The sequence below is a fragment of the Hibiscus syriacus genome, unplaced genomic scaffold (genome assembly GCF_006381635.1).
Source record: "Hibiscus syriacus cultivar Baekdansim isolate YM2019G1 unplaced genomic scaffold, ASM638163v2 tig00001728_pilon, whole genome shotgun sequence".
Taxonomy (NCBI): domain Eukaryota; kingdom Viridiplantae; phylum Streptophyta; class Magnoliopsida; order Malvales; family Malvaceae; genus Hibiscus; species Hibiscus syriacus.
The window spans coordinates 1,259,447-1,283,863 of record NW_024061884.1 but is presented as its reverse complement, the minus strand read 5'-3'; the positions used below and the strand labels follow the sequence as shown (position 1 = coordinate 1,283,863).

General features: G+C 33.9%; 1 pseudogene; it reads left to right on the top strand.

The window, feature by feature from the left end:
- The first annotated feature begins 16,401 nt into the window (after positions 1-16,401).
- Positions 16,402-19,779, top strand: LOC120132545 (annotated as a pseudogene).
- Positions 19,780-24,417: the final 4,638 nt, after the last annotated feature.

Below are 24,417 nucleotides of genomic sequence, written 5' to 3'. Positions count from 1 at the left end.
TCCACACATGATGATGTCATAGAAACTCTTAGTGGTAGCTCCAATCATGTAGTTGATATATAGAGATTTTAATGTGTTGATGAATATACTGATGAACTCTTTTTCACTCATCGATGGATGCACGTGAGATGCAACAGCCCTCTATCATTGTGCGTATTGTCGGAAGCTCTCATTACTCTTCATCTTTATATTTTTAGTGTTATTCGATCAGGGGCCATATGAGTCATGTACTTGTATTGGTCCAGAAAGGCACGATCCAAATCCTTTCTGGAGCGGATTTGTGTACGACTCAATTGATTATACCACATAGAAGCGGGTCCAATCAAAATATCCTGGAAGCAGTGGATCAATATCTAATCATTGTTGGTGTATCCAGTCATCCTTCAAATAAACATTGTGAGATGGGCATTAGGGAAACTGGTTCCACTGTATTTTACAAAGTCATGAATCTTGAATTTGGGCGGAAGCACCAAGTCAGGAACTAAGACTACTTTTGTTTCATCCATTTTTTGTGAGAGATTTGTCCTCTCATTCCCTTAAATGTCTCTCTACACCACTTTTTCAAATTCTCCGAGATCTCATTACTGGCTCTTTTCATCTCATCAGAATTTGGCATGTTGTGATCAATAGGGTTACCCCGAGGATCTAACACGATGGCTTGAGTTTTAGTGAGGATAAGCCTACTTGGTGCTTGGAAGCTTGTGGGGAGAAATTATTATTTTTGGATTTGTATGTCCACTCACACATTCAGAGGTTTCACGGGTCGAGAAATCTTCTTTTCCCCTTTGATTGAGCCCGGTCAGTTATGCTACGATTTGGTCAAATAGGTCTTTTGGTTTTGTAAGATACGATCCATGGTGACATTTTACACCTCCTCCATTTTAGCTTCCCAATCTATTTTCATCTTTCGCAAATTCTCTTCCAACTCTTTCTTCAGCTTCTCAAATTTTGTATCCATTCTCAGTACTATGTGAACAAAGTTGTACAGTTAGAAATACTTCCTCAGTCCTCCAAAAGATAAACCCATGATTCCATGATTAATGCATGTAAAAATGCTTGAATGAATGCCATGCACATGCAAAAAATATTAATCCCAACGGTGAATATCATAGAACAATTTTCACCAGAGATAAAAGCCTTCACATTACAAGATAGTCCACTTTATAGACATGTTTTCGTTTAGATGTTGAGTATGAAGTGAATCACTGCTTCATCTCGGATCTTCGTCCTTAAAATGATGCCCCTCAAGTGTTCTGTAATCTAACTCCGTTACTGCCCCGGCAATGCTGAAGTCAGTGCGTCGCTCCTTGATGACTAGCGTTGGAATGATAGTAGATAAAACTCTTCTGCCAGATTACTCCTCAGATCAGTGGATCATCATTTCGGTCTCAAATGCTACATGATCTTCAAGTAAGTCTCATTCTTATACACTGAACTTCTTTTAGCCCTCGATGCAAGTCTGTGTATACGACCGCTTGATTGAAAACTATTATCTCTTCTTGTGAAAATTTTCTCTCGAGTATTCCCTTGCGGATCAACACTTTTGCATTATATCATGACAACGCAATGTAAATAAGGATGAAAAATGGCGTAAATAAAAGAAAATAAATAAGTTACTACGGGTAAGTTAATTTATACAGATAAAATATTATTCAAATATGAATATAACACTTACCCCGACATGATATCTACCCGAACATGCTTTTATTAAATAGCATTCCTACCCAACATGATATCTGCTGTTATTTAACAGAATTTAAAACAAAAGGAAAGGTTCAGAAACGCTCCTTCTTTGTGTACACTTATTTTGGGTACCTACAGACGGACAGAGGTTCGGAATAGCTATACCTAGGGTGACCGTTTACGGTTCACTATATGCATGATTTCGGCTCTAACATGAAAAGGGTACTCGAATTATCCTTGATGTTGGTGCCCCCTTGGGCTGTCAAACCCTTAATCCTCACACATTACAAGTTTCAAATGGAACGAGTTTAATTTGAGGGTATTCATTGCCTTATACCATACGAGGAATAAATCCCTACGAAGGTATAAGGTATGTATGCCATGAGTTATTTGCTAAAACTCATACGAATAATAAATTCTTATGAGAGTAAAGAAATCACCCCGACTTATTTAGAATGAAGCTCGGGTCTAGAGCTTATGTCATGCAAATCTACATGAGGTGTGTGAGGAGGAACGTACAAACCTTTGACTCAAAAGGAAACGTAAAAACTCTCAAAAACTTGGACAGGGCTAAAAGTAAAAATTAAAATGTTAGTATGACAATTAAAAATGAAGAAATTAAAAACTTCAATAAATGGGTCATAAGTTAACTAAAGACTCGAAATCATAATTTCCACCACAACGACAATATATAAGTGATAGCCTGACTCTCTAAAAAAAGTTCCCAGCGAAGTCGCAAAGCTCTCATAACCATTTTTTTATAAAACATTTATATATTATTTAAAAAAACAATTATGACTTTATTTTGAAAAAAATTGGAGATTTTGAATTGATTTGAATTAATTTATATGGGAGTCGCCATTGATCTTTAGGTTAGGTAGTTTGAATACCTAAAAACGTCTTTTAAAACAATTTTAAGAAAAATCATTTTCAAGATAAAACTTGGTCTGCGTCACCAAAGATTTGATTTAATGGATTCGGGAGTCAGTTACGCGGAGTTAGTTACGCGTGGGGAAGGATTAGCACCCCACAAGGCCCAAAATTGGTACTATATCAATTACACATTATCGTAACGGTGGAAATCATAAATCAAACATAAAGTTAAAATATGATCCGTTTATTGAATATTGATTAATTTGTTTCGAATCGTTTATTAGGGAAAATTCTTTAACTTAAAAAGAAATCTCAAGATTAGCAATCCTCCATCGGGAAAGCTATCTCACCCATTTCTTATCTGTAAAAAATATTCCCTCCCCGATAAAAATACGTATCGAATATATAAACTGAAAATTGTCATTTGTGTAAAATAACATAAATTGCCATTTAGAAACATGCATTGTATCATTTGAATTAAAACCGATTAATTAGCACTAAAAATAACTATGATTCATTTCAAGCTCTCATTTTGTTCGAACGTCGTATGGGATTGTAACACTTGGATTAAGTGATACTTTCCACGCTCGTTCTACAAATAAAATTTTTGAAATACTCAAATGACATATCGAATAAAATTTAGTTAATAAGTAAACGCATTATAAACTAACATATACATACATAAATATGTAAAGTACAAAAATTTAACATAATACATGCTTACAACTATAATTACATATATATTGTCAATAAAAAACAAAAACATAATAGAGAAGACCTAGTGAGCAATAAACCTAAAACATATCATAAAATAATTTAAAAATATAAAAATAGAACGATGAAGATTAAGTGGATAATAAGCCCCAAAAATTAAGCACTAAGATAGTGACTAAAATGAACTCAATCACAAATCAGGGCTCAAAACAAAGTACTTACCCTAAACATATTAGTGAACAAATAGTGATCAAAATGAAATAGGAATAAATATTGAATAAAAAATGAAGCAAACATAAACATAATATGATGACCAAAACGAACAATACACAAAACTAACAACCAAAATCTAAATATTTAAACATATAAAATAGTAATATATATATGACTAAAATGAAATATGAAACATATACAAAGCTTGAAATAGGAGGATAAAAATTCATTAAGTGACTATATTACAACCATTACAAAGATTGAGGGACCTAAACTATGATTTCCCTAAAAGTATGACAAATACGGGTGAGATTACAAAAGGCATGGACTAAATGAATTATTAGCCTAATACATGAAAACACGCTGAACCCCCTTTTGCAAAATGATGTCGTTTCGTGCTTAATATATATGCTTTTCACCTAAGCTTAAACCGACCATTCCTCATTATTTTGCTTTCATTTAAGCCAGAGGAGAGAGAGTAAAATAAATCTTCTCAACTCTCCTCACCTTCTCCTTACTTCTCCACCACGGGGATAAACCGAAAAGCCATGGCCGCCGTGAGGCGACAGCGATAACTCGAGAAATCCAACCCAAATCAGATCTTTTAACCTCCCCTCTCTTTTTCTTAGAAAATAAACCCTTAAATACCCAAAAAAACTCGAGACCTCCATTTACTTGAAACCTTAAATCCAAGAAAAATAAATGTTTTACCTTCACTGAGGGGTTCTTCAAGCTTTGGTGAGGTTGCTAAGGACCAGATCTACAAGGTATGCTTCAGTGGGTTTCGTTTTCTCTCTTTTCCTCCTATTTTTTTCTTCTCTATTTTTTCTTTTTTTTCGATCTGGTTTTCTCTCTTTTTCTGGTCTCCGAATACTTTCTTTGCCTTCTCCTCTTCCCCCCTGAATGGTTGATTTCCTTTTTGATTTATGGTTGCTTTAGTTGCTGAAATGATTAAGTCTGTTGGTAGGGAAATGATACCCTAGGTTCTAGGATAAGATTTGTACATTTTTTCAGATTCTGACTGATGGTGTGGCTTTCTGTCACTGTTGATGTAACGGCGACATGAGAGGCGGTCGGAGGTGGCAGCAGCAGAAATGTCAGCGGCAGAGGTAGCGGTAGCAACTCTCTAGGGTTTCAGAAACCCTAGAGTGGTGATACTGGGTCGGGTTGGATCCAAGACATGGGTCTGGGCTTGAATTGGGTCATTCAGATCTGCTGTAATCTGGGTCTAGTGCTGTTGGGTTGGCTTGTAATGATGGGCTTGAGTATTGTAGTTTGGCTTAAGCTTGAGGCCTAGCAATTTATATTTGTAAATTAAAATAATAATAATAATAATAATAACAATAAAATAATGATAATAATAATATTTTTTAAGACCCAGACAAAAACGGGTGTCTACAACTAGGATTTCTAGCTTTTTTATTTTCAACTTAGCGTTTGGAAGCAAATTATAATTTTACCTTACTAATACATGAACTCCACTCAATTATGTATTTACATTTTATTTTAATAATTTAATACTAACATCCTTAAAAATTTTACTTTAATTACTTAAAAGTAAAACAAAATTCATGGTTTATATATTAAACTATTAATAGTGAGTAATATATATATATATATACACTTATTATAATTATTTTTATTTTCATTTTTATATTTTTATTATAGTTTAAATTGATATATTTCATATATAATAATAATTTCTTTTGAGTTTATTTATAATATTTTTCTTGAAGAGACCACATATATTTTTTAGGGTAAAGTATAGTAATGGTCACTAAACTTTTCTAAAGCTTTCATTTAGGTCTCCTAACTTTTAAAACTTGTAATAAAGGCCTCCAACATTTAGTCCGTTTGCAATATGGTCCCTGACGTAACCGGTGTTTGACGCAGTTACACTGCCGCGTTTGCAATATGTTCACTGAACTTTTCAGGCGCTTGCATTTAGGTCCCCCAACTTTTAAATTCTATAAACACAGTCCTCAATTTCATTCTAAACCTCAAATTCCTTTTCGATCTCGAATTTCCTTTTTCGCTTCTCTCTTCTTATTTTCAGCATAACTTTTCAGTCGGGGATGTATGGGAAATTCTAATCTAACTTTGAATTATGTTGTTGACTTGAATAAGGGTCTATTGAGAGAAGACTTGGCCAATGGACTATCGAGACCATCAACGATTCAAGGTGTAATGTTAGATATAGGTCATCTCAGGTGAAGCATATATGTTCGATGAAATGCTTGTGAGAAAAAATGGGGTTAGAAATGCAGAGTTGACAAATACTACTAAGATGAACTAAGTATCATTGTTGAAAGTCTCCAACAAAGTTGGTATTATTTTGTATAAATGGCATATAATAATTTCTTCGTTTAATCCTTGTAGTTAAAGATTTTCCAACAGATGATCAAATATAATGAAATCCCATATAGCGCATTCACCTCTCTGTCTCTTTCGTTCACATGCACTCTCATTTGGTTTTTTTATTCAATTTTCCGCCATGTAAAATTGTAAACTCAAGCAGTGCTCTATCTTTCATCTTTTTATTTACAAAGAAAAAATGGAGGAAGAATTGTTGGAACGCAACACCGATTGCGTTTATTTCTTAGCATATCCCCTCACTTGCAAGAAGATATTTATTTTCTCTTTTGGGCTATCCGAAAGTAAGTTTTTCCACTTTCACACTTTCCTATTTTTAGCTCACATTGTGTGTTTTTTGTTGAAATTTTTATGTTTCTAGAACTGCATGTCAATTATCTGGATATGCAATGTTAGTTTTGAACTAAAACCATATGATTTTCTTTCTTTCTTCTTAATCAAACTTTTAGTACTCCTTATGAAAGATATTTAATCCATCAGAATAGAAGTGAAAGAGGGTCCTAGGCTAAATTTTTTTATCTTCTTGTTTGGTTTTTCTTTAAATCAGGGAACTGGTTGTGAGTATCGACATAGTGAAATCATCAGACTCAATCCGAGAGACTGCTGGTACTAGTTTACTGGGAATTGTATTGATCTGACTTGTGGTTTTTGGCGTCCTGTGAGCTCGTATTCTCTTTAATAAATTCATGTTGATTATGGGACTGATATATCGTGAATGAATTGGATTTTTTTACATGTTTTGGAAATTTTATAGTTGAATTATAGCTTTAGAAGATAATTCTCATGCACGCAACTCGAAAGGCATCATGATAGGATAGTATATTTGAAGCAGCTACTTGACCCTATCATGATGCCTTTCGATTTGCGAAAGAGACAGAGAGGTGAATGCGCTATTTGGGATTTCATTATATTTAATCATCTGTTGGAAAATCTTTAACCACAAGGATTAAACGAAGAAATTATTATATGTCATTTATACAAAATAATTCCAGCTTTGTTGGTGACTTTCAACAATGATACTTAGTTCATCTTAGTAGTATTTTTCAGCTCTGCATTTCTAACCCCATTTTTTCTCACAAGCATTTCATCAAACATATATGCTTCACCTAAGATGACATATATCTAACATTACCCCTTGAATCGTTGATGGTCCCTATAGTCCTTGGTCGGATCTTCTCTCAATGGACGCTTATTCAAGTCAACACCTCACATAATTCAAAGTTAGATTAGAATTTCCATGCATCCCCGACTGAAAAGTTACGCTAGAAATGAGAAGAGAGAAGAAAAAAATAAAATTCAAGATTGAAAAGGAATTTAGGGTTTATAATGAAATTGAGGATTGTGTTGTAAGTTTTAAAAGTTGGGGATCTAAATGAAAGCCCCTGAAAAGTTCAGTGACCATATTGCAAATGTACTAACGGTAATGTAACGGAGTCAAACGACCAGTTATGTTGGGACCATATTGAAAATGGACTAAATGTTAGAGGATTGTATTGCAAGTTTCAAAAGTTGTGGGACCTAAATGAAAGCTTTATAAAAGTTCAGTGACCATTACTATACTTTACCCTTTTTATTAATCTGGGGCAAGTACAAAGCAATATCTATTCAAAGATAACTCTCAACCATTTGACATTGAACGCTCACACCTTTGGCATTCCTTGTGCTTGAACCCGGAGCCTCGAGGAATAATAACATTTCCTTTACCACCGAGGTTGCTTGGTTCGTTCTTTATTTTTTAAATGGTTAAAAGTATAAATATATCATTTAAATTATACTATTTTAAATTTCAAATAAATGATTGTGGTTGAATTAGAATAATTAAACACTACATCTTGTTATGAAATGGAATTAATGAGAGATGCTATAGCTTTTAGTTTAATAAATTCACTTTAATTTGCTAGCACTAATGTATTTTTTTTGTAATACTTTTTGTCAAAACATGTATTAAAATTATAATTTCATAACAATTTAAATATGTTCAAAGATAACACTCAACCATTTGACATTGAACGCTCACACCCTTGAATTTCTTTGTGCTTGAACCCGGAACCTCAATGAATAATAACATTTCCTTTACCACCGAGGTTGCTTGGTTCGTGCTTTATTTTTAAATGGTTAAAAGTATATATATATATATATATATATATATATATATATATATATATATATATATATATATATATATATATCATTTAAATTATGCTATTTTAAATTTTAAATGAATTATTGTGGTTGAATTATAATAATTAAACATTCCATGTCGTTATGAAATGGAATTAATGAGAGATACCATAGCTTTTAGTTTAATAAATTCACTTTGCAAACACTAATGTATTTTTTTGTAATACTTTTTGTCAAAACAAATATTTAAATTATTATCTCATAATAATTTTATATCTACATGTTAAAAAACATTTATAATATATTTTTTCTTAATAAAATATTTCATTTATAAAAATGTTATTAGTGAGTTATCTTAAAATATTTTTTTATATTTTTATTATAATATAAGTTGATATATAATTTATATATCATAGTGTTAATAAGTATACATATAATTTAAATTCTATATTTTTAATTTTCTACCTAATGTCTATAAAGAATATTTTATATTTTCAAAATCATTTTTTAATAATAATCACAAACATTTAAATTTTAAATTACACTTTAAAAAAAATTCTATCATACTTTTTAAAGTCGCTTTTTAAAAGAATTACCAAATTTAGAAAAGCATTAAACTGCTTACTGATATCAAGTTCTTAAACGTAACCTGAAATATAATTAAATTAAAGATTGATATCTTTAAAATTAATATATTAAAAAAACATTACGACAAATTCCAATTTACCGAAAATAAAATTTTGAATATCAGTGTAGATAATTTAGACGAACCTAATTTTCAGACCACCAGTAGGCACTAGCAATGTTGACGTTCACGGTAAACCCGACCCCTGCATATTCTTCGGCAGCTACCATACACTTAAGCAGGCTAAACTCACGATATAATACTTTGGAAATAAATAATTCACGAAATAACGTTCTCCCAAGATTAATTGATAAAGTAGGTGAATTGCACAGTTGGCCGTAGGTCGCCATGCCTTCCGGGCGACCTACGACGTGGCTTCCGACGAGGGTCGTGTGCATGAGAATGATCGTGTGCATGGGACATGCACAACCCAACCATAAGTCGCCAAGCACTCCCAGCGACCTACAAGGTCGCCATGCACTCCCAGCGACCTTGTAGGTCGCCAAGCAATCCCGGTGACCAAGCTTCACGTGCCCCTCTGCTCCTCTCCTGCTCGTGAAATCACCTGCTTCATGCAGCAATGCATGCATGTGAAGCCGTGAATTATTGGTTCAATTATTGAACCATTGCAGCGTGAAATCAGCTGCTGCCATGCAAACGTATTATTGGTAAAATAATTTAGGCAGCCGGTGACATTATTGGTGAAATAATTGGTGCAAACAATTATATATGGGGTGTGCATTATGGTGAGAACATAAAAGAAAGAAAGGAGAAGAGATTGCAGCAGAAGAAAGGGAGAAGAAATTGCAGCCGAGAAAGAAAGAAAGGGAGAAAGGAAAGGAAGAAGAAGAAAGGGAGATAAGGCTCTTGTGAGGTAATTTTTTTTATTTAAATTAGTTTATTATTATAAATGTTTAGTTTGTTAGTTTAGGGTTTATGGTAAAAAAAATCAGTTAATTAGTTTGTTAATTTAGGGTTATATGATTGTTAGTTTAAGTTATATTATACATAAATAAAAAATTATTTAATTAGTATGTTTGATAGTTATATAGTTAAAAAATAATTAATTAGTTTGTTTTGTTAGTCGTTAGTTATATAAAAAATTATTTAATTAGTTTGTGGTAGTTAAATAGTTAAGTTATATTTGTTTGTTGAATTTATATTATATAAAAAATTAGTTAGTAAGTTTATTAGTAGTATATTATAATGAAAAAATAGTTTATTAGTTTTAGTTATATAAAAGAATATTTTATTAGTTGTTTAAGGGTTTAGCGTTTACGTTTAACTTATATTTTAAAAAGTTTAGTTTGTTAGTTTATTAGTTTATTAGTTTATTATATTAAAGTTTAGTGTTGTAAATTAGTTAGTTAGTTTATATTAGATTATATTAAATGATTTTTTAAATATTGTTGTTTAATTTTTTTTACAGATTCATCCAATGGCTCACCAAATTCCACTGTTGAGGCTTGACAATGAACATATTTCAAGTCATTTGGGAATAATGGTGAATAAAATATTTGTTTAATGAATTATAATTAATAAATATTTGAATATTATTTTATGATTGTGATAAATTTTTTGAAATATTTAATTGCAGGAGGACGAGCAGCGAGTCCTTCGTCTTCGGCTACATAAAGTGCCCAAGCCACACAGATTGATAGAAGAAAACTTGCAGGAGGCTGAATTTTGGTATGTAACATTTGTGCGAGATTACAAGTTGGTCCTCAGGTTTGATCTGTGCCTTGATTGAGCGTTGGAGACCAGACACGTTTCATTTGCCGTGTGGCGAATGTACGATAACTCTGGAGGATGTGGCATTGCAACTCGGGGTCCAAACAAATGGGATGCCAGTGGTAATGTCACATGAGTTTAATAATGTGGCACAACTTTGTAGCTTGTTTCTTGGGAAAACGCCCGTACCACCAGAGTGTAAAGGGTGGCGTGTGAGGTTGTCATGGTTGAAGAATGAATTTCAGCTTCAACCAAATAGTACGGAGCACGAAATTATATATGCAACACGAGCATATATATTACAGTTGATTGGGGGTATTTTAATGCCGGATAAATCCGATAGTTATGTTCACACTCAATATCTTCTTTTTTTAAGAAATTTTGAGAATAGTAGGCAATATAGCTGGGGATCGGCGATATTGGTGTTCTTGTATCGTGATATGTGCAAGGCGTCATTAGTCGTGAATGATAATAATACAGTAGAAATCGGTGGATGTCTGTTGCTGCTACAGTCATGGGCTTGGCATAGACTTCCGTTTCTGACACCGATTAGTCGGACTGCGGTTGACTTTTCGCTTGCCGGAAGGTAATATGAATTCTCTATTTTAATATAAAATATTAATTATAAAATAAAAATGACCATATTTTTGTTTTGATTGATATATAGATGGAGGCATAAAATTGAAGGTACGGGGTTGGTGCACAACAACATTAAAGAGTTCAGGCTGAAGATCGACATTAAGGCAAAAAAGAAGGTATGTATAATCTGTTATTTTAATTATTATTTAAATTAACTATATTATTTTATTTAAATAAATTTTATTGTTTTTGTAATTTTACAGTTTAATTGGAGACCATACATGAATGAAGAAATACTTGCGTTGATACCGCACGATATTTTAGATGGGTTTCAATATTGGTGTGCTGGTACACCATTGATCAATTTTGCGTTTGTTGAGATCCAATTTGGGGATAGAGTGTTGAGGCAATTCCACTTCCACCAACCTATTCCGCGGAGTCCATGGGATCATGACCTCCTCCAAATCTTAGATGGTCGTCGTCATGTGAATTGGGTTGAGACGCATGACCAGCTGCACAGATTTGATGGTCGTCGTAAAGAAAATGTTAATTGGGTTGAGAAGCATGTAACCTACATTAATGCTTGGAACAATAGGGCTTCATTCATGCCAACTCTTGACGACATTCAAGATGACGACTTTAATTTTGAGACTTCGGCTTACCTTGCTTATTTTTTGGATAATGGAAAGCCATTCTTGACAACAATTGTAGAGAGGAGACAATTTTTGAGGTTTAAGAAAAGATTTGGTAAAGCTGAATACTCTCTACCAAGTGGGAGTGGGAGTTCATCTCAACAACCTGAAGCGGAAATGACCGATGTGGATAATAACGCACCACAACCGTTCGATGATGCATACATAACAGAGGTTGTGCAGACTGATGCATCCATCTACTCTCCCATGTTTTCGTCGACGTATGACTTTGAACACATGTCAGTTCAAATGCCCCCAACGAATGAGGAGGATGGGTACCATACTCCTGAGCAACCGCAACGACCACAACGCATCAGACGTCCGCCCCAACATTATCATTCAACAACACCCCGACATCGGCAACAATTGTAAACTAGTTTGTTATTTGTTACAAATTTAATATTGACATTAAACTAGTTTTTTCAAACCTTAACAAATTCGACATATTTATAATGATTTTTAGTATCAAATCATTATTATAATTTCATCACTAGTTATGTAACGAAAATATAGTTAATTGAACCAAACATTGTTCATTGTTCAAGTCGTAAATCATTACTATCAAATCATTACTAAATCATTAATATCAAATCATTAAATATTAATAATAAATTATTATTACTAATCATTACTATCAAATCATTAAAAATTAATAATAATTTCATTATTACTAATCATTACTAAATCATTAATATCAAATCATTAAATATTAATAATAATTTCATTATTACTAATCATTACTAATCATTAGTATCAAATCATTAAAAATTAATAATAATTTCATTATTACTAATCATTACTATCAAATCATTAAAAATTAATAATAATTTCATTATTACTAATCATTACTAAATCATTACTATCAAAACATTAAAAATTAATAATAATTTCATTATTACTAATCATTACTATCAAATCATTAAAAATTAATAATAATTTTATTATTACTAATCATTACTAAATCATTAATATCAAATCATTAAATATTAATAATAATTTCATTAATACTAATCATTACTAAATCATTACTATCAAATCATTAAAATTTAATAATAATTTCATTATTACTAATCATTACTATCAAATCATAAAAATTAATAATAATTTCATTATTACTAATCATTACTAAATCATTAATATCAAATATTAAATATTAATAATAATTTTATTATTACTAATCATTACTAAATCATTACTATCAAATCATTAAAAATTAATAATAATTTCATTATTACTAATCATTACTATCAAATCATTAAAAATTAATAATAATTTCATTATTACTAATCATTACTAAATCATTACTATCAAATCATTAAATATTAATAATAATTTCATTATTACTAATCATTACTAAATCATTACTATCAAATCATTAAAAATTAATAATAATTTCATTATTACTAATCATTACTATTAAATCATTAAAAATTAATAATAATTTCATTATTACTAATCATTACTAAATCATTAATATCAAATCATTAAATATTAATAATAATTTCATTATTACTAATCATTACTAAATCATTACTATCAACTCATTAAATATTAATAATAATTTCATCATTACTAATCATTACTAAATCTTATAAATACATAGAAATTCATAGAAATACATATATCATTACTAATGATGAGGCCTATATCTTGGTAAATTAGGACAATTATTTTTTGAATGGCCTTCACCCCTACATAATCCGCATCTTTTTGCTTGACCTCTCTCTCTAGCATGGAAATCCATACTGGTATGAATACGAGTGGACTCAGGTCGACCCTTTGGACTTCTGCGAAGCATTGGATTTGGCAGCCATTCGTCGTGATCTTTTCTGGGCCAATATGATTCATTCGGTATCTGTCTGAACGCATAGCTGTAGACATTTAATATCCTACGTAGGTGAATTGCACTCATAAACATAAGTGTATGCGCTTACACCAGCATACATACATGCAACGACTGCATGAGCACATGGATATTTCCATGCCTGAAAACGACCATAATCACACTATTTCTGTCGTAAATCAACTCTAAATGTTTGGTCTTCTCCTCCGACGTTACGACGTATGCACGACACGACAAAAGTATGACCAACTCGGTCGAAATTATGAACAACCATTGATGTTTCCAATCGCTCATTTGCTTCCATTGATTCCACCACTGTAGGAGCCCAAGTTTTACCTCTATTTATAAGACTCTCTATTTCTTTTCCTTTGTCAGACCAAACTTTAGCCAATCTAAAGTACGTCTCTTTCATCACACTCGCAATTGGGAGATGGCGTGTACCTTTTAGTACCGAATTAATGGCCTCAGCAAGGTTTGTGGTCATATGTCCGTATCTCCGACCTTCATCGTATGCTTGTGACCATTTTTCCCGTGGTATTTTTGAAGCCCACTTCCAAACACGCTGATCATCGTAAAATACCTTCAAATTCTCCAATCTCTTGTCAAAATTTGGTCGACGTAGTTCGTATCCTGTTTCATAATATACTATGTTAAACCGCAATTAAAAAAACCATGTAAAAAATGCACAAATATTGAAAATAAAACTTACCCATGCTGACTATCTCGCTACGAATGTGTGCGTTATAAAATTGGTCGATACTATTCTTGCCAATATGACGGATACAAAATGTCGGATATGCATACGGAGGTATCCAATGACTTCCTGGTCGTTCAATTGCCGCCAAAATACCCGTTCCTCTATCGGATATCAAGCAAACTCCATCTTCACGAACGACATATTGACGTAGATTAGTCAGAAAGAAATCCCAAGCCTCTGTTGTCTCTCCCTCAACAATGGCGAATGCAATTGGGAAGATATTTCGCTCACCATCTTGAGCAACTTCCATCAAAAGTACATGCCTATATTGACCATACAGCCACGTACCATCTACTTGGATCATATGTTTGCAAAATGGAAATCTTTCAATACATGCCTTGAATGCCCAAAATAGTCTATGAAATATTTTCTTCCCTGGCAGTAGTTGACCTTCTTCGTCATATGCGGGCATGGTTTGAGACTTCACTATGGTTCCTGGGATAAATCGCTTCATTGCTTGTAGCAAATGTGGTAGCTCATTTTACGATGTATCCCAATCTCCATACGTCAGCTTCATTGCCTTCATCTTCGCATTCCACACCTTGCCATATTTTACTTGATATCCAAATTGGCTTCGAATAGATGCAGCTAACAATGAACAAGATATCCTTGGATCCTTTTTAACCATCACCTTCACGTATTCACATATTACATCGGAGTCCAATAGTCGGTGGTCTTGTTCGATGAAGTTTCTCAAACATGTGTGCGGACCATTATACCTCGTGATGACCCAAACATCGTGCCTTTGATTTTTCGACACTCTGATCTTCCACTTGCACTCTAGGCCATATTTTACACACTTCGCGTATAGGGTTTTCTGGTTGGACTCTGCAACATGGATATCAACATGGCATTTTATGCAGTACTCTTTAATCGCCAGGGTAGCTTCATTTTTTCCTCTGAATTGCACCCCAACTGAAAATTCACCAGAATTATCGAATGATTCAGTCATTTGGTATGGAGGTAAATGTGACATGTCTGGGAATTCAGGTGCCCTCATCGCATCATAGTCTATCTCGTACATGTGAGGAGTAGCTTCATACGGTGCCGGAACTTCATCAATTACACCTCCACCAAAAATATTTTCGTCGCCGCCCAAAACGGGTTCTTCGGTTTCTTCATCTTCGCTTGAATCATCATGAATTTCTCCCCATCGATTTTCAGCGTCAATATCAACAACAAATTCCGGTATGTTTCTCGTCTCATACTCTTCTGTTGCAGATGTCCCCCGACTTCATTTACACTTTCCAATAGTGCCATAAAACTGTTCGGGAACCTGTATGTCGGCTCCTCAAACTGACTATATAAAGTCATTTCAGATGGATTTTGAGCCACACCTCTTGATGACCCAGGAACATCACATATGTTATGCACATCAACAAATAACTCAATAACTGCTATATTGGTTGACTCATGTAATCCAACCATGGTTCCAATATCATCATCTTCTTCAAGTGGAACTGCAGCATATTTGACTGGGTTGTGGCATATCATAAACCTATACCTCAAACCATCAACTGCAACTCGAATTTTTCTTTCTATCTTATGCTTCATTTCTATAAATGTGATGTCTTTTTTGAACATCATATTTATTGGTTTTTCAGACTGAAAAACTACTCCGATCTCATTTTCATAATATGTCCATTATAATGGACAATCGTGAAAAAGTTGATGCTCATTTCCTTTCCTTTCCTTTATTGTTTCTTTCTTCGAATCAATATGTACGTGGGAAAATGTTGTGGAATAATGCTCTGTACGTGTAAAAAAATTATTTTTTTAAACAAAAATAAATTAAAAAAATTAAATTTATATAATCTAATATATTATAATATAACTTAAACTAATAAACTATTTCTTTATTATAATATAATTTAGTTAAAATAACAAACTAACAAACTAATTAAGTACTAATTAACTTTTTTAATATTTTAACTTAAACTTCAACAAACAACCTAATATACGTTTAAACACACTAACAAATTAATTAAATATTTTTTACATTTAATAACTTAAACTAAGAAACTAATTAACTAATTTTTTATATAATCTAATATATAACTTAAACTAACAAATTAATATAATATAACTTAAACTAACAAACTAATAATTTATACCCTAAACCCCTCATATCCAATATATAATGATCTTTGCACGGTTGGTAAGCTGCAATCAATTTGAGCTGTATAATTCACGTTGAATGCTGTAAATTTTTCAACCGTTGAACGCTGCAATAATACAACACTAATTGCTGCATGCAACAACTGATTTTATGCTGCACCAATACAGCTATGATAACAAGAGTGGACAGTCTCGAAGCTATGGCATGAGGGAGCAGCTATGGCTCGAAGCTAGGGCACGAAGCTATGACACTTTGCAGCTCAAATCATGCTGCAATAATACAGCTATTACAGTTGCATGCATGAGGTCTCTGAGCAGATGTAAGAGGAATCACGCGAGGAGCATGAGGAATAGGTTCTCTGAGCAGCTGCAAGTGGAATCACACGCGATGAGAGGATTGTATGGCTACTATCCCATACCACGTGCATGGCCCAGGCAAAGCACCAAAGCAGAGCAACAGACGGCAGAACGTTGGCCGCCGGGCGTGCATGGCGACCTATAAGGTCGCTGGGCGTGCATGGCGACCTACCATGTCGCCTGGCGTGCATGGCGACCTACCATGTCGCTGGGATGCCCTGGCGACCTACGCCAACACTGTGGAAATCACCCCATTTGAGCAATTAATCTGGGGACTGCCTTATTTCGTGAAATAAAGAATTTGAGAGCATTATCTCGTTGAATATGCCCACTTAATCATTGTCAGTCCATAAATATTGAAATCGGTATTTTTTTATTACTATTTTGACTCCCATAAAATTGATTCATTCATGCACTCATGACTCATAGGTGGATGGTTTATCTCGACTTCTCCGGTAATTAACGCATAACATGGCATAGAACTATACGGCATAGGTTTGGCTAATTGAATTCTTGTTCAACATAAATTAACACGGGAGTTTATTGCTCATAAACGCATGAATTAGGCGCGGATAATGTAAAAGATATATTATATTAATTAGATATGATATTTTAAAATATCTAAATATTTTAAAATATTTAAATATTTTATTTTAAATTTATAATTATTTTTTAAAAATAAGCCATTCATATTATTTAAAAAAATATCCGACAATAATAGTTTACAACTATCATCGTAAACTAAATACATAACGTGAATTTTTCCTATAACATTGAAACTAGCAACTTTAGATTATATAATGAACATACATAGAAAATATTAAAAACTCAACCAAGAGACTAAAATAGATACGAATAAATCTGATTGCACCGACAATCGAACCACAAATGGGAATTAAACTACTGAAAGACTACCAAAACTACAGATCAGAGTCGAGCGTCGTGAGAAACTACCACAAACGAAAAATCACGCATCCAAATTCAATTTAAAGATCCATAGCAGGAAAGATCAACAAGATTTTAAATAAACACCATCTTGATCAGTCGTGGTATCGTCAAATCCAACTCTAAGTAAATATAAATAAAAAGCAAAAAAAAAGATTAAAAAAAATTAAAATATGTCACAAAGATAGAAATAAATATGCAACACAGTTAAACTATTTTTATTAAAAAAATAAAGAAAAAAGAGAATCATCAATTAAAAATCATTAATAAAGTTGATGTCACCGTCGATTAAAAAAGATTAAAGAAAAAAATTGATATAATCTAAAAAAAATGAAATAAACTCGAAGGAAAAGAAGAAAGAAAAAAAAAGATAAAAGGAGGGAGATAGTGGTTAAATTTATATTTATTAAACGATTAAAGAAACTGTTTATATATCCGTTTTATTCGATTCATGTTAATATTCATCTCTGTGTTCTTCTCTGTCATTGAGCGTCGTCAGCTGAAGAGGAGCCATGGCAAGACGAAAGGAGAAGATGATGACGTGGCTCACCCCAATCGAGCTGCCGCTCCTCCTGATTTTTCATCAGGTGAAATTTGTATTAATTTCTGATTGATTACAACAAAGGAATGTGTATCGGAGGATTGGAAACTAAAAATAAAAAGCACCATTTATATGGAATTTAATTCCATAAGATAGTGTTTGGATTTATTCGGTAGGAACGAAATACAATATATAATCTTATTTTTGAAATTTTTAAATAATAAAATATTCGGAGGATAGTTAATCTTATCGAATTAAATCTTTAGCATTCTAGGGTTTCTATTATCGGATCTGTGAACCAATTTGAAAACCATTGGGATATTGGATATACCGATTTTAGGTAACAGAGGTTTATAATTTGATTTTTGAGTTCTAAATTCCAATTTGTTCTTTTTTTTACCAAAACACACACACACAAAGATGCAGGACGGAAGCTAATTTCAACGTGGTGATAGGATGTTTTTTTGCTGCAACTGGTTGCTGAGAGTAAAAATGAACTTCAAAAGATAACGGAATTGAGAATTCAAATTGAGAGTGTTGTTAAAAATGTTAAAGAAGAGCTTCGAAATGAAGACTTATTCATTGCTGCTAAAGAGATTGAACCAAACAATGGCGTCCAGGAAGGTCAGAACATGGAGAAAGTACTATTTGATCAGCCTTTGAAATTCAATGATGTGCCGAAAGAAGATAGTTGGCTCGAGGGAATGGATGAAGCAGAACTTGAAGTTGAGTTAGAACGTTTACAACTCCATTTTGATTCAGGCAAATTATCCACAAATCAACCTCAGGAACCCATAGAGGTACGACCGAAACTTGCAAATTTCTTAGTTTCGCATATTTAATTTGAACCTACTGATTCTGATCCAAACTAGAAAAAAAAATAGTTTTTTATTTATTCAAATCTAATATTCAACTTATTTCAATTTGATAGTAAAATCACTTATAAGTTTAGAATCTTAATTTTAGAATACTCAAAAACTAAAGGTAGATCTTGACTTAATGATACTTACAACTTAAAGATTATTGTTTGTAATGATTGGTTTTGATTATAAGTTATAATTAAAAAAAACCTTTAAAATGGGTAGGATTTAGAATGATCTTAATCGGAATTGAAAAAAACTTGAAAACTTGTAGTTTATGTAACAGATGAAATGTTTCATGAATTCCGTGGTGCAAGTACAGGAGAGTAGTGTGAATAGTTCAAGTATGAGGTATGGGGAAGTGGTTGACCCAACAATTGATGGTGAAGAAGATCGTGGGGACTTGGAATCTGGGGTTCCTCCGTATGAACTGGAGAGACAATTGCACGAATTGCTGGAAACGAGGCAGGAAGAGCAGATAAGAGAATTAGAAATTGCTTTGGCAACTGCAATGCAAGAGCTTCGTGACAAGGAAAAACAGATTTCTTGGTGGAAAGACACTGTACAGCTTATGTCAAAGCATGTTCAAGAACCTTCACTATAGTTGAGCTGAGAGAATTACATGTAGCAGAAAACAGCATCGTGTCACTATAGTTTTTGGTGTTTGAACATGAATTGCATGCTTCCCTTTTGTCTATGGTATTTTGCTTAGCGGCGTTTTGGTTAGTTTGCAAGTGCATTGGAGAATAAGGAAACCGGGAAGCTAATTCACAGGTTAAAGGGATTTCGTTTGTCAATCAATAGTTCTACAATTAATATTTTCATTTTTTTTATTTTTATAGGAAAAAGATAAGGGTTATTGTTTTATTCTAGTATAATAAATTCAGACATCTTACAATTTTCATCAAAAAAAACAAAAAAAAATCCCATTTTTTAACATTAAGACCATTCTTTGAATTCAAAATTATTCAAATTTAAATAACTAAAATATAAAATGAATTAGAATTTAAATAACTTATATATATGAAAGTTATGAGTGTTATCTCTGTCGCTTCTTTCGGCCCTTTGTTGATCAAAGGGTGTCACGGTTACTGCTCCTCGTCATCTTTCATCGAGTGGGCATGTACAGGTTTTGATCCCTGGTATTGCCCTTGGTCTTTACTTGGTCTCTCTCTTGTTCTCTGATTGAGGTTGTTGGTTATCGAGTCTTGTCTGCCCTGCCATATCTCCACTCTCCAGGATGTTAATTCTGATATCTGTTTGATAATTTTTATTTTGTTTGATTCGCGGATCAGTGATGTTCCTCCTAATAACTATTTCTTTTCCAATATCTTTGCTTGCAAACCGTCTTTTGGGCCTGATCACAAGTTTGCCTTTCAAGTTGCATGGCACATGTAGGCTCCTATCCTTTGTTACGCGCACGTTTGTTGGCGGTTTTCTGTTGCAGTTCTCTGTGGTTTTCCACGTTCTCCCAACTTCGTTCCCACGACACTCTTCTTTACGGTTTCCGGGTTTTCGATGGTTTCCACGATTCATGGTTGTCCCTATAATTTCTCTCCAAGACTTGTGTGTCAACAATTCCACATTCATGGCGGACAAGGTTCAACGTCTTTTTGCTAATCTTCATTTCACTGTGGATGAAACTGCGAAGTTTCCCTTACACCTTTGTCTTCCTCTTCTCTGGATACTATTGCGGATACTTGGCTAGTTGGGCGGGGTTTTTTTGAAAACCAGTTGGATACTGAATCTGTCACTAGAGTTTTTCGATCTATTTGGTCTCCATCTCGTGTCTCTGAGATCACATTGTTGGATGCTCATTTTTCCTCTTCAAGGTTTCTTCCACCGAAGCAAAGGATTATATCTTATTCCGCTCCCTTTGGACTTTCAATGGTGATTTGGTTTCCCTTGTTCCTTATGTCTCGGACCGCATCTTGGGTGATTATGATTTTTCGGGTCTTCCGGTTTGGGTCCGAGTTTATGATGTTTCACTGGGGTGGCTGAGCACTGATGTTGGTACAGTTATCGCTCGTTGGATAGGTACGCCGATGCTTATTGATCTTCGAACTGGGACAGGTCGAATGAGAGATTATTTGCAGCTCCGGGTTGAACTTTTTTGGATAAGAACTCCATTGTTGTGTTGCTTTGGGTAGGCGAGAAAATGGTAAGCCTCAACTGTCCATGCTTAAGTATGAAAGACTTCCTACATTTTGGCTTTTCTGTGGATTATTGGACACTCAGTTTCCTATTGTCCACTTGATGGAGCCCTTTCTGCGTCGCCTTATAAATATGGTGACTGGCTTCGCGTTCGTTTCCTGGTTCCACGACATTACCTCCTTGTCCCCAACTGGATATTGTACTGTTCATCTCCTGAAGATTCTCGAGTGCCTACTTTGTCTCAGGTTGACACTGCCGTTGGCACAACGGAGGTCACCCCTCCTTAATTGCCTTGTGATGCATTGCCTATGACAACAACTGTGGAGGTAACCTCAATTGGTCATTCATCCAAGCGTTCTTCTAAGAGGCATCTTATGAATGTCTCGGATGATTCATTGTTGGTTCATTTCAAGTGAATAAGGCCTCCTTTGGTATCTTCGCCTCTACCTGTTGTACCTCCTACTACTAGTTCTATCTTTATTGTTTCGACGGTGGCCGAAGATCAACCCCACCGGTCACCATGAATCTCATGTCTGGAACTGTCGAGGGCTTGGGAACCGCCTGAAGTTAGTTCATTTGAGCCATAATTACTCGAAAAGGACGCACAATCTTCTTTATGAAACAACTTTTCCTAAATTAAATAAAAAAACGTTAAGATGTATCTGGTGTTTTCTAAAGTTCTTTCTGTGTGTTTTCGATCAGAAGTTCAATACCATTAGCAGTCTACTCCAGTTTCGGGTGTACGAAATTCGGAGCGACCGTGTTAATCTCGGGGGACGGTCCGCCTACTGCAGCGATTACACACATCGGGGCGAATTCGTTTCTAAGGCAGTGGTTATACCACGACACGGTTTACCATTCTGTTCTTTTTCAATTATTGTTTATCTTTCATGTCAGTGCTAACGGTGTGGTTTTGTAGTCTATTTTACCAACAACTGAGGCTGAATGTATTCAAAAGGTTCAATCTCCAATTTCCAAAATCCAACCGGTGGAAGTTAATTTATAGGCCTGACAGCGTGTCTGTCGATAGGAGGTTGGTCGGATCTCTATAATCAAACAACAAATTGATCAACTGTTGGGGGAAACATGTCTGAGGAGGACTTATGTGAATGTGCATATTTAAAATAGGAATTAAATGGGCGTTTGACACGTAATGAGGCCTATTTACATCAACGTTCATGTGTTAGTTGGCTACATTATGGGGATTGAAACACGTCCTATTTCCATACTCGAGCATCAACGTTCATGTGTTAGTTGGCTAGATTCTTTCCTTCTTTTTGACCACTCATTGGCGGTGATATTATAACCCTTTGTCTTGATCTTCTCTCTGGCCAGGTTTTAATGGCGATTGTGAATCAAACCGTTTTATTGCTTTTGCCTAATGTTGCTGAACCGTCTCTTATTTCCCAGTTCTGACACATTGCATTGTGAACCGTTGTCTACAAGATTGTTTCAAATGTTATTGTTAATCGGTTAAGAACCATCATTCCTTCTAGTATTAACGACGATCAAGCAACATTTATCCCGGGCCAACTTATCATAGATAACTTTCTGGTGGCCCATGAAATCGTAATTGAAGTTTGATTCTCCGGATGCTTCCCGAGGTGTTATTCTCAAATAGATATGACAAAGGCATATGATCATGTTGAATGGTCCGTTTTGAGCGTTGTATTGCTTCAGATTGGGTTTGCTCCGGAATGGGTGTCGTTAATTATGTCTAGTGTTTCCTGTCACCTACCAGATTCAAATAAATGGTAATCTTAGTGACAGTTTCTCTCTGAAATGAAGGTTGCATCAAGGAGACCCCCTCTCGTCATTTCTATTTATGATTTGTACTCAAGCACTTTCCTTTTTGCTGCACTCGGAACAGCACAATCGACAGATTTGCGGCCTTCTGCTAGCCGTTCTAGTCCATGGATAACCCATTTGCTTTATGCTGATGATAGTTTACTATTTGTTCGTAACCAGCCTCATGAACTTGAATGATTAAATGAAGTTTTGCAATTGTATGAGCTTGCTTCAAGATAACAAATTAATTTTGCCAAATCCAATGTATATTTTAGTCGCATACACCTCAATCCTCTCGTAATTGGTGTTGCTCATTGTTTGGCGTTGCCAGAGTTTCTGATCTTGGCAACTATCTGGGTTTATCGATGCTAGTGGGGGCTAATAAAGCGTCAACTTTTGAGTTTATTCGGAAAAAAGTTGCTTCTAGAGTGCAAGGATGGGCAAAAAGTCTATTATCATATGGAGGTCGTGAGGTGTTTATTAAATTGGTCGGCCAAGTATTACCCATATAATACCCCAAACATCGGGTCAGTGACTAAAGTGTAAAGATTTAAAAATTTAGCGGTTTAATTTAGATAAATTAAAATGTTCAAGGATTGATTTGGAAATTTTTGTTTAGGACATTTTATTAAAGATTGAAGTACGGAAGGGCAAATTGGTCTTTTTAGCATGAAATGAATTTAAAATTCATTTTAAATGTTATATAATATGTGAAGAAAAGAAAGAAAAGGAAAGAAAAGCCTAGAAGCATTCTATTTATCTTCTCTTCTTCATTCCATCGTGAACCTCCATTGTCAATGTTAGTCATTTTTGAAGTTGGTTGTTTCTTGAATTTTTGGTTTGGTTTTGAGTCTTTGGGTGGTATAGAAGCTTAAGAAAGCTTAAAGATGATTAGAAGCTATGAGATTGATGAGTTAATGGTGATTTGGTAAAATGGTTTTTAAGGGAATTGATGAAAATTGATTAGTATTTGGATATTAAAGGTATATTTGACTTGTCAAATGTTTGAATAAGGTATTTGAAGTATTAGAAAGGATTAGAAACATGTTTGAAGAATGGGTGTGATTTTTAGTTTTAAGTGTTCTAGTGAAAATTTTAGATGTTGAAGGGATTTAATGCATATAAGTTGGTTGTGATAAGTGTTAGTAAGTTTAAGGGTTTGATTGGAGTTAGAAGTATGAGATTTAGGGGAGTGTTGGGGAAAAATCGAAGTGAAATAAGTGAATTATGGGCATGGGTATTGGTACTGTAAGAATAGTATCGATACTGTATGAATCGGATGAACAAAATCGATACTGAAGAGGTAGGATACCAATAGTATGGTATCGATACTGTAATTGAAAAGGAAATTTCATAATGCAATTTGGGTATTGATACTGAGGTAGGTATCGATACCATAGAAGGAAAGTATCGGGTATTGGGTGTAGAGTACCGATATTGTTCGGCTTGA